The following is an 11,766-nucleotide window of genomic DNA, read 5'->3' on the forward strand; positions in this document are numbered from 1 at the left end:
CATCAAGGGAAAGAGGCAGCAGGGTTCGACCGGCCTTGGTTAGCAGCAGTAGCGAAGGAATCACTCGGATTAAGTTAACAACAAGGGATCGATCGCTCGGGTTCAGTAACGTAGCTAGTGCAACGCTCGGGTTCAGTTAGAGCCCAATGCCTCGCTAGGGTTCAGTTAGAGCACAACGCCTCATACACACACGCGTACGTGTACTAGAAAAACTCGCAAACCTCCGTGCATCGCTCGGCCCCAACAACCCACCGTAACCGAGAACTCCCCGATATTTTCCTCGCCCTTGCTTCTACCACGGTTTTTTCGTCATGGACGACCCAAAGAATGTCATGCAGCTACGTCTCCGGCCCACCCAGGACGAAAAGCCCATTTTCTGTCATGATTTTTCGTCATAGAAGTAGGATCCCACCACATCTATGATGATACCGGATTTTGTCACAATTATCGTCATAGAAGTGTCATAAGCATGACAGGAAAAAATTCGTTCAGCCCAAAATGTCATGGATGTGTCTTTTTTTGTAGTGTTTCTATTCCACTAGTAAGCGTGCACGTGCAACACACGTATAATCATAGAAATAAATTTCTTGAGTCATCCTAGTTAAGACATAATTATCTCGTATCGAACATGCACATAGTGGACTTCTCAAGCAGACAACCATACATAATTAACAAAACCCATTAATTCAATAGTACCTTAGCCAAACTACAAGTCAGACCAGAGATGTACAGCAGAACCAACCCCAACTCTGCCTAATGACCCGCAAAGGTATTCTACAATATAATGGTTTCAAATGTGCTTGATGAGTGCGGTGCAGGGAGGGGGATCCGGAAACAGTTTCCCTTTATGCAGAATCACAAAATAAGCACCAAAAGAGAGTGGAAAGCATGGACACATTGGGTACTATTTTCTCAAAGCAGGTTCTACAAAGGGAACATCAGATTACACCTAGTTTTTGGTTCTGCATATGTTGCATGTGTCCATGGCCTGAAAGTAGAAGATGCAAATAAACAGAACTAAGGAACTAAACATATTGTGACATGTAACACCGTTGGTATCATCGTGTTAGGTTGCATATACTAATATTAGGATTGACACAATATATATAACTCAATACAAATTACAGCTTCAGGAGAATCAGTGGTGAGAGAACTAAATCAATAAGTATTCTGCTTACAAGCAACACAATGGCTGGCAAAAGTTATCTTCTGAAAAGAAACACAATCTGCTCTCTTTCTGTACAAGTACAATCTGTTAAACCACTCTCCCCATACCATAAATTTGATCTTCTCACCATCATTATCTACAAGCACAATCTGCTTTCTTTTTGTACATCTAAAAGGTTCTAAATTCAAAATCTTCTCAATCCTACAAGAAAGAAAGGGTGGGTTCTCAACCTTTCTCTAACAAAGTCAGCTTCTACAGTTCACCCAATTAAATTTTATTCCGAATAGTAAATTTATTCCTTTTTATTCTCACCACCAAAGGAGAGTCTTTTTTTGTAGCACAGAGCAAACATGTATATGTAGTTATGTAGAGAGGTCTAATAATGAATCCTCCTATACATGTTCACCAGTAAAGGAATTAGCTTTGATGGCCTTACTGATTGTACAAAGCTCCAAGAATCCTCCTATACATGTATTCACAGAGGTCTAATAATGCTAAACCACAAATCCTCCTACACATGTTCACCAGTAAAGCAATTGGCTATGATACTCCAAGAATAATATTCAGTAGAATAGCAGTAGAGAGACATATCTCTACAGATAGGAGAGAAACTGCGCAATGAGGGAGCAAAGCGAAGATGGGACTGAACCTGGGAGCCCCATCCGATCACGACAAAGGACATGACACCCTTGACGCCTCCGGGAGCAATGGGAAGAGGTTGCACCCGCCCGCCACCATATACTGCAGAGGCACAAACAAAACAAAAAAACATCAGAAACCAATTCCTGGAGAGGGAGAAGGAATAGGAACGGGAGTGCAGGTGCAGACCTCGTCATGGCTGGCGAGGGAGATCTTCTCCTTGTTGAAGACGCTGATGTCGAAGTCAAGCGTGCAGCCCTCCGCCGTGCAGTCGCCACGGCACCATGAGCATACAAAATAATCTCCATCACCGGCCATAATCTCCTCAGGATTCTAGCATATCAATGTTGCATTTTTCCAAGCAATCTATGACCCGGAAAAAATCATGTTGTTGATATTATATACAGCGAAAAATAAGATTCTAGCATCAATGTTATGCATTTCAGTACCGATTAACAAAGTCTCTTTTTTCATAACTATCTTATCTAAAAAATGTTTTTAGTATGTCTTAGGCTCTTGGCTAACTTGGGCATAATAGTCTCACAGTGCGTCTGTGGTTCTTTGAATCTCAAAGCATAACACAATGCTAGTAAATAAAAAGACTAAAAACATAAAGAGTTGTTGAACGCCATCGCAGCTGATTAAAATCGCTAAAATAAGGTAGAAGAGATAGTAATGAAAATATACAGTCCAAAATGGAGAAGTTGAATGAAAAATTTAGTAAGATGAGAATTCACAGTGTAGCTTCGTACAACTGGGACTTCTCTAAAAGAAGCAATTAGAACTGTTGTACATACATGAACTTGCTTAGTAGCTTTCTTCAGCATTCAGAATAGAAATCTCACGATGATGATTGGTTGCTCACCTTGCTGCATGCCACAATCCGACTAAGAGAACATTATGTGAAGACAAATCCATGAGATTCAGTTAGAAGTTGTCCTGCAATGAAGGTTGCAGTTTTATTGGTGCAAACATTACCTGTGGATTCACCCGTGAGTCTGAAGTAACAAACCAACTATCAACAATTGATGGGAGGTATCCACTGTTGTTTTTTCTCGCATCATGCCGGTTGCCAAACTTCGAATCACACACAAAACATACTGATGGCAGATTTCACGCCCCCTGATTGGGAGAACCGGCGGCCGTGGTGCATGCGTCCTCGGCGTTCCACAACAATAGCAACAGAATGAGAGCAATGTCTGTCGTGGATTTCAGAGCTATACCGTTTGCGTTCTCTTTGCGGACCAACAATGTGGCAGCAGCGGAGCTTGGGTTATGGGCGCAACAGCAATGGAGGTGTGAAGACATGCATATATCTTATTTAGAAAATAGCACCAAAAGGCATTGTTTGTCTCCCACCACCAGAGCAGATCTATCTCTTCCTACAAATGGGTTAATAATTGTAATGAATCCGACATGGTTACTGGCAAGTAACCAGGGGAGGGGCACATACCTCGTCCTCAAGCTGCAAGAGGTCCAAAAATCAAAGCACATACCTCATCCTCAAGCTGCAAACTAAATTTAAACAAATCTGCATTCAGTATATAAGCAAAAAAATCAATGGAACACTTTTGAAACAAAAGAATGATGGTAGACTAATAGGAACCTATTCCTAGATTTTGTACCAACCTATGATTTATAAGGGAGGATTAGTAGAATCATACAACTTTTGATCTTTTACCATTCATTCATCTCACAAGCGAGCACATGAAAACCCAATTGGCTAGAACTATCAGGCAACATAGCAGTCCAAAAGCTTGACACATTACCTGCAGAAAAGGTTGTGGCACATTGTGTGAACAATCTGGCAGCAGACTGGAAAATATCATGATAAAAGATCCAATAAAGTTGTGGAATTGTCAACATCAAGGCTCCTTTAATATGCTAGACAAAGAACTCGAGCACCTTTTGGTCAAGAAGGAAACATGCTACATTTAAACTCTATCCAAAAGTAATATTTCACATGTTATTCTGCTAAAAATTAACTTGATCCATATAACTTGTGAAGTGTAGACAAAGCTTGCAGTAGTGACTAATTCCATACCTGAGACATCCAGAAAGCATATGCTTGCGTTCTAATGTTCTATGTATTGGAAATAGAATGTGTGGAGACATCTTCAAGAATCTGAATGCTTGTTCGGGAGTAGTCCTACATATTACAGAACAGCCTCATGCTAACGCAACTCTGCTGGAGGCATGATCGCCATAAAACACAAAACATAGAAACGATCTGTGCAGTAGCCCAAACACACACACAGTCAAATCGACTAAAGGCAAACGGAAACTCACCTAGGGATTAAGGTTCCTGACCATCTGCCTGCCTACGGCGAGGGAGGAGCGAGTAGATCGCAGTGCTGCCATGCTTGCAGTGGGACGGACTCGGCGACGAGCAGTTCTCTCAGGCGTGCGAGGAATGACGCCGAAAATAGTTGCCGCCGTTCGGCTGGGACCTTGGCATGGGGTGCGTCAACGATGCTAGGAGGAAGGGGGAAGCCACAGCGCGGTGGCACTGGAGGGAGGGAGGAGGCGGCGGGAGAAGATGGCCATCCTTGCAGGCGCGGGGAGAGGGACGGCGCAAGGAGGGGAAGGGAGGAGCGGCGACGTATGATCTGTCCTTCTCGATCAGGACTCTCAGGTGAAGTCGATCCACAAATTTAGGGGCGGGGCCACGGGGATTGGCAGACCACGTCGGCAGAACATTTGATCTGGAATGTTGATCAAAGTGGCAGACCATTAAACATAATTTTTTTTGAAAAGGACCATTAAACATAATATGAACAGTAGGATGTGTTAACTTGATTTGATCGAAAGGTCCTGGTTATTATGTGTACAATTTGTTGTGTGGCTTTAGGGGGACTTATGTTTGCTCTTTTAATTGTAGTGTGTGTGTGTCTATATATATATATATATATATATATATATATATATATATATATATATATATATATAGTAGTATAGAAAAAGGGGGAGACAGGAGTAACTAGAGAAACCCTAGGATGTATTTGACACATAAATGGGTATAGATGACTAACCAATTGTCCGCCATTGTCGGAGTTGTCGTCGGAGTCGTCGCCCGAGTCGTCACCAGAGTCCGTGTGGAACTCCGCCTTCGGCTGTGGAAGCTCGACGCTGTCGACGACGGCAGGGTGCAACAATAACTCGCCGCCGGCGACGGCAACCTCTGTCTCCATCTCGATGTCATGCTCCGGTGCTTCAGCAGCCCCGGCGTCGCCACTCCCTCCGATGGGGCACTTCGGCGGCATCCTCATACACTGATGACTTTGAGGACTGAGAGCGGCGTCGAGGATGCAAGCGGAGAGAGAGGATTGTGTGTGCGGCGAGGATGGGGGGCGGCCGCTCGGGCGCACCATTAATATGGAGTTGTGGGAGAGAGGCGGGCGACAGTCAAACCACTGGCTCGCCTCCCGGTGAGCCGGTGCACCAGACTACTGGCATGCCTACCGTCGTTTCACACAGCTACTCACAGGCCTCCCGATGACACTAAACAGCGAGCACGCCTCTGTCAATTCACACACCTGCACGCACGCCTCCCGGTCTGCCTGCGCGGTGGACTGCTCGCACGCATCCCGTCAACTCATTCCTGCTCGCACAGCACACGGGTCACGTAGCGGCATGTATATTGTTTTTCTATTTGGATGATTAATGATACCGCTTTATTGCTTAACCGAAGCATGGCACGTATCCATTGTTGGTCTAACGCTCACAGTTCAAATAAATAATTCATTTGGGATATTCGTTCCCAATTATTAATAATCTCTCGTTTGTAATTAGATAAAGATTACATCAAAACTGGTCTCAAATTTGACAAAAATAAAGTACAATCCCACTTTGTATTGGTGTCCATATGACAACATGATAAGTTTCATGAACTTCAAATACGTTTTGGATGTACTACAATTTAAAAATCAAGATTCTCAATGTTTGAAATTTCTTGCACGGGGAGTAAAACATGCACCCAGTGAGACACATGTGTTTTTGCAATCCATTTTGCACTATCATGTGTGCATGTAGCTCAAATTTTATTTTTGCACATTATACCCGTAGGAAATCAATCAATTAATGTACTAAAATGTCTTAATGATCTCTGTTTTTTCGAAATTTAAACGTCCCTCCTTTGGTAACATATGTTCACTGCGGGATAATTTAACATGCATCGTAGTTGCGGTGGATTCGTGGTGTGTGTGGGTGTGTGCGTCTGGGGGTGGCGGGTGGCTCGCAGTACAGTACGAGTTGCGAGCCACCGTGTGGGTTGGCCGTTTTGTTAGGCAGGTGCCACATCAGAGTCATGAATTCGTTATTTAAAACATTGCACAACCCTTTCATACATACATGTTTTGGCCACATGCAGTCGATGGTTGTCCTGCACGACACTCGATACTCACGTGTGATGCTTTTTGTGGGCCCGCGAGGTCGTCGTCCATCATTTTGACGAACAGTCGACAGTGAGGTTAATTTGACCAGCAAGGTAGAATCTTTTTTGTTTCTGTTATGGTGGTATATATCGAAGAGGTGGGAGGGGACTAGCATATATACTATATGTACGCATCCGTGAACAAGTACACCTCACTCAGTGTCGGAACTTTTCTGTTTCGAGGCATGTGCCACATCAAAGTTGTGAAATTGGCTATTCAAACATCACACAACACCTCTTTGGCCCACATGCATGTAGGCGGTGGTTACCCTAGCTAGGACACTCACGTGTGACGCTTCCATCTGTGGGCCCACGAGGCCATCATCGATGCATGCATCACTTTGACCTACATCGGGAGAGGTTAATTAATTTCACCATCGAGGAGGATTCTTTTTGGGTTGTATTATGGTAGGAGCATATAGTATGCGTCGAAGAGGGGGAAGGGGACCATCATATGTAGTACACTTCATGAACCTCGCTCTATGTGGGGGGTTTACAGTTTTTGAGGCATGTGGCACATCAAAGTTGTGCATTTTGGGTACCCTACATATGTTTGTCCCACATGCAAAACGATGGTGGTTGTCCTCTCGCACCCACTTAAGCGGTTATCAGCAATACTGATGCTTTCCATCTGTAGGCCCGCTTGGTCCATCACTACTTTTTGCCTGACAACGAGTGAGGTTAATTTGACTTAGAAGGGATTATTTTTTTGCTTGTAATACAGTATATATATAGGTCATGCTCTGGGATGACATGATACAGTTTGAGAACACACACATGCATGTGTACGCATGAATCCCTCCCATCGAGTCGAAGTGGCTAGTACAACGACACCTCATGAACCGATCTCGCTCTGTGTGGGGACTGTACGATTTTCGATGCACGCGCCACATCAATGTTGTGAAATGGTATTCAAACATGCATGCACGTAACACCTCCATACATATGCATGTAGTGGCTGTCTTCGAACGGTACACTCCCTCGCGTGGTTATCGGCGACAAGCCTATATATTCATGGGCCCGCGTGGACATCCATGATCACCTTGACTGACAACAAGATTGGTTACCATGGTAGATTCTTCCTTTGGTTCGTGATATCGTAGTATGGGTCATGGTGAGATTGAAACCTAATTAAGTTTGAGCACATATACTATGCACGCATGCGTGCATGAATCTCCGTCGTCGGCTTGAAGTGTGTGTAACATACATATGCATCGTCAACCTAATAACCCTCACTCGCTGTGGGGATTTCTAGTTCAAAATCACGGTGCCACATCAAAGTTGTTCCATTGTGTATGTAAAAACACACCTCTCCATATATATATATATATATATATATATATATATATATATATATATATATATATATATATATATATACACTAGCAAAAGGGCCTGTGCGTTGCAACGGGAGAAAAAAAATCATAATCTCCGATGTAATTATGTAACACTTTTTTAATTTAATTTTTGCAAATGTCAGAAATAAAGTTACATTGAGTATTTCTTTTTGGACTATGGAATATGGACGTATCATAGCAATGTTTGTCATGACCCATTTCAGCTCTCCGATGAACGAGTCTTTCAATCATTTTTATTTTTTTTGTTCAGAAAAACATGAATATATATTTAATTTGAGAAGGTGTTTTATCTAATTTTTGAGAATATTTTTAAAATGGAATCATTTTTGTGGTGACTAACATTTTTTTGCAATATTATGTTTCATTTGTAATAGCTTTTGTGAGAGCATCAAACTATGATGCATCCTAAACATAATTTTAAAAATGATTAACATGCAAGATAATAGCATATTTAAAATCTACATATTTTCTGAGATATTTTCACATATAACATGTTAGATTTGAAGTTAGAATTTGACAGATATCAGTATTTTTAAAAGATTTGAATTTGAAAAAAGAAATTAAACAAAGAGAAAAAAACAGGTCGGGTCGAGCAGCGGTTGTGTGGTGCAACCAAAAGAAAAGAAAGAAAAAAAATAAGGGCCAGCAGGCATCGAACTCGTGGTGCAGCCAAAAGAAAAGAAAGAAAAAATAAGGGGCAGCAGGGATCGAACCCGGGTCTACAGGACGCAAGACACAAGCTCCAACCAGCGGGATAGATACATATGCATGCGATATGTGAGAGGATTGTTCAATATGAACCAAACACAAGGTGGATGCAGCCGCGAAACGTTTTTTCTCACTTAGCGGTGGCATAGCGGGTAATTAGTGCGAACTTCGGGGGCAATTTTCCTGACGGACGACCAGAAGCACTATTTGCTTTATTAGTAGGGAAAGATATATATATGTATATATATATATATACATATATATATATATATATATATACATAAACACTATTCTGATCACGGGATCAGAATAATATTCTGATCACAACCTGACATGCCCCGCTAGTAGTATGTTGAACTTCCCTGTGAACTAGGTTGAACTTCCGCCAACATTGCCCAAATAGGGCTTGCGATATACCGTTGGAAAGCTATGGACACAAATATCATGACCCAACTTAAATTTTTGGCAAAATATAAGCGGTTTAAGAGCAGTTTTGAAAACCGTTTTTTCTTCGCACAAAAAACGTGAATTGTATTTTCGATCGCATTTCTAAACCGTTTATCGGAATGAGGCATATAATATGACGTTGGAAAACTGCTGCAAAACCGCTCCTTCCACATGTTGAAAGTTTTCTCTAATTCACTATGGTTAAAGAGTAATTTGAAAAAAAACGTAAAATTTCGTAAACCGAACAGCTGAATTCGTTTTTTCGATGTCATTTCTAAACGGCTAATCAATGGAGGCATATGATACGGTGTTGGAAAGCTTATGAAAATGCGCTACTTTTTCATCTAAAAAGTTGTTTTCTAATTTTGAATGGTTTAAGAGTAATTTAGAAAATGGTCCAAGTCCTACCGAGTTCGTATTTTCGAATTGATTTTTTAACCGTGTGCCCGAATGCAACAAATGATATGGCGTTGGAAAGCTTGAACAAATGCGAAACTTTTTGGTATGTATTTTTTCTCCTAATTCTTTACAGTTTTAAGTCAGCTTCAAAAATGGAGAAAAACGTATTTTCGTTGTAATTTCTACAAACTTTATCGGAATGGGGCAAATAATATACCGCTAAAAAGCTACGGAAAATGCGAAACTTGTTCGTGTTGATGGTTTTCTCTGATTCCTTGCCGTTCTCAAGTAATTTCGAAAATGGCGGGATCATGCATTCTGCCTTTATCGCGAAACAGATTCTTCGAAAATGCACCGCGTGAAGAACCTGAACTTCTCGGCATGTGTACCTGAATTTCACTCTGTTTTTCACGTGACTTTTTTGCTTGTAGGTCTCCATCCACTGCTCGTAACTCTCCATCCACTCACCGGAATTGAGCAAGTGATATACCAGTGGAAAGCTGCTGTAAGCACATAACTTTCCCGTGTTGATCGTTTTTTCATACTCGTGATGATTTTAAAAGTTTTTCATATGAAAATCATTCAGCGTAGTAGTTGAACTTTATGCTATTTTCACGTTGAACTTCTGTGACGTATTTTCGTTTGTAATTTCTCATCCATTCGTTAGTGTTACACAAATGCTACTCCTTTTGTACAAACCCCTCTCATAATATTATTTTAACTTTCTCCGACCGAGGACTTGAAACTTACACAAATGATATTCCTGTAGTTTTGAGGTAAATTAGAAAATGGAGAGATCATGATTTCTGCGTTCATTGCGAACGAAAATGCACTGCGTGAAGTAGTTGAATTTCTGGGGCATGTCTGTTTGAACTTCACTCTGTTTTTGACGTGCTGTTTTTTGACATGCTATTTTTCGCACTGCGTGAAGTAGGTGAACTTCTCGGGCATGTCTGTTTTGAACTTCACTCTGTTTCACTTTATTGTATATTTCTTATATGAAATACACACCATGTAGTACGTGAACTTCCGGTTGTTATCACTTTTGAACTTCTCTCTGGTTTGAGAGAATTATTTTAAAACACAAAAAACAACATATTTTTATGTATTTTGGACATCTAAATACACGGTCAACCTCTCTCACAAGAATTTTTTAAACTTTTCCTCGCTGAGCAATTGAACTTCTAGCAACCATTCTTTTTGTTTATGAGTTGTTTTTAACAGTGCAAAAAATGGTGATGTGTTTTTGATTTTTTTCAACAGGTAAATCCTAGGTTTTAATAAACTCTGAACTTCTCTATTATTTCAATTTGAACTTCACCTTTTTATATTTTTGAGTAAAGAATTGTATTCGATTTTTATACGGAAAAAACCTTAGTTTTGTAATAAAAATTATACAAATTCTTCGTTATTTCGAACCAAACTTCTAGGTTTATTTGTTAGCAATGGGAAAATTTTAAGTTTTTGTGATAAATATTGAACTGCTCCATTTTTTGAAATTGAACTTCTTGGTTTATTATTTATTATCGAGGAAAATTGAATTTCTTTTCATATACGTTGAACTATTGTATTTTTTAAAATTGAACTTCTTGGTTTTTTCAATTTTGGACTTCTTGGTGTTATTCATTTGTAACGGGAAAAATGCTAATTTTTTATAAACATCGTACAACTTCTTGGACATTTTCGAAATGAATTTCTTGGTTTTTTTCATTAGTAACGGGAAAAATTATGAGAAAAATCTGCATTTCTTATAGTCATCGAACTTCATCATTTTTTAAATTTTAACATCTTAGTTTTATTTGTTAGTAATGGGGAAAATCCTTTTTTGAACTTTCCCGGGCAGGTCACTTGAATTTAGAGCAACTAAATTTTTCATCAAGATAACCGTCACAAATCTGTTGCCGTTTGAGAGCAGTATTAAAAATGACAAAAAAAACATAGTTTTTCCTTGTTTTTAACATGTAATTGAAGGTTGGATGTCTCACACTAGAGATCTCGAACTTCACCGGGAGGAGCACGTGAACTTCTTGCAACAAACCTTTGAAGCTTTTAGTTTTCTGTGCTTATATTCTTATCTGAAACGCATTCCAAGTAGTAGTTGAACTTCCCGCTGTTTTCACCTTTAACCTTTGTCGCGTATTTTTGTTCAACCTCTCTCACAAGAATTTTCGAACTTTCTCGGGCTAAGCACTTGAACTTCTAGCAACGAAATTTTTAGCCTATGCTTGAACTTCCCGCTGTTTTCACCTTGAACTTCTATCACGTATTTTTGTTCAACATCTCTCACAAGAATTTTTGAACTTTCTAGGGCTGAGCAATTGAACTTCAAGCAACAAAACTTTTAGCCTTTGCTTTTTCATTCTTTTTTTCATACAAATGCACACCATGCAATACGTGAACTTTCAGCGGTTATTAATTTGGACTTCTCTCTGTTTCGCTTTAGTAAGGGAAAAATCTATTTTTTATAGACATCGAACCGCTCTAATTTTTTTATTTGACCTTCTTTTGGGTATTTTTAGAAATGTGAAGATTGGAGTTTTGTTAGAAATATCGAACTTCTTTGTTATTTCAAATTGAACTTATTGGTTTTATTCTTTAGTAACTGGAAAAATAGG

At 40.1% G+C, this 11,766-nt stretch overlaps 1 long non-coding RNA gene across 9 annotated transcripts; it reads right to left on the bottom strand.

Moving 5' to 3' along the window:
- Positions 1 to 1,145: 1,145 nt before the first annotated feature.
- Positions 1,146 to 4,466, bottom strand: LOC123158308 (uncharacterized). Of its 9 annotated transcripts, XR_006479329.1 has the most exons (7): positions 4,097 to 4,466; positions 3,852 to 3,956; positions 3,437 to 3,576; positions 2,786 to 3,322; positions 2,605 to 2,694; positions 1,997 to 2,173; positions 1,441 to 1,909 (listed from the first exon to the last, which is right to left on the bottom strand). It is a non-coding gene; the product is annotated as an uncharacterized lncRNA (long non-coding RNA). The 9 variants fall into 9 exon arrangements; XR_006479331.1 differs by adding an exon at positions 1,146 to 1,369 and having other exon boundaries at positions 1,818 to 1,909; positions 1,997 to 3,322; XR_006479330.1 differs by having other exon boundaries at positions 1,997 to 3,189; positions 3,261 to 3,322.
- Between the last annotated feature and the right edge of the window lie 7,300 nt (positions 4,467 to 11,766).

This window comes from Triticum aestivum, chromosome 7B (assembly GCF_018294505.1).
Source record: "Triticum aestivum cultivar Chinese Spring chromosome 7B, IWGSC CS RefSeq v2.1, whole genome shotgun sequence".
NCBI lineage: Eukaryota > Viridiplantae > Streptophyta > Magnoliopsida > Poales > Poaceae > Triticum > Triticum aestivum.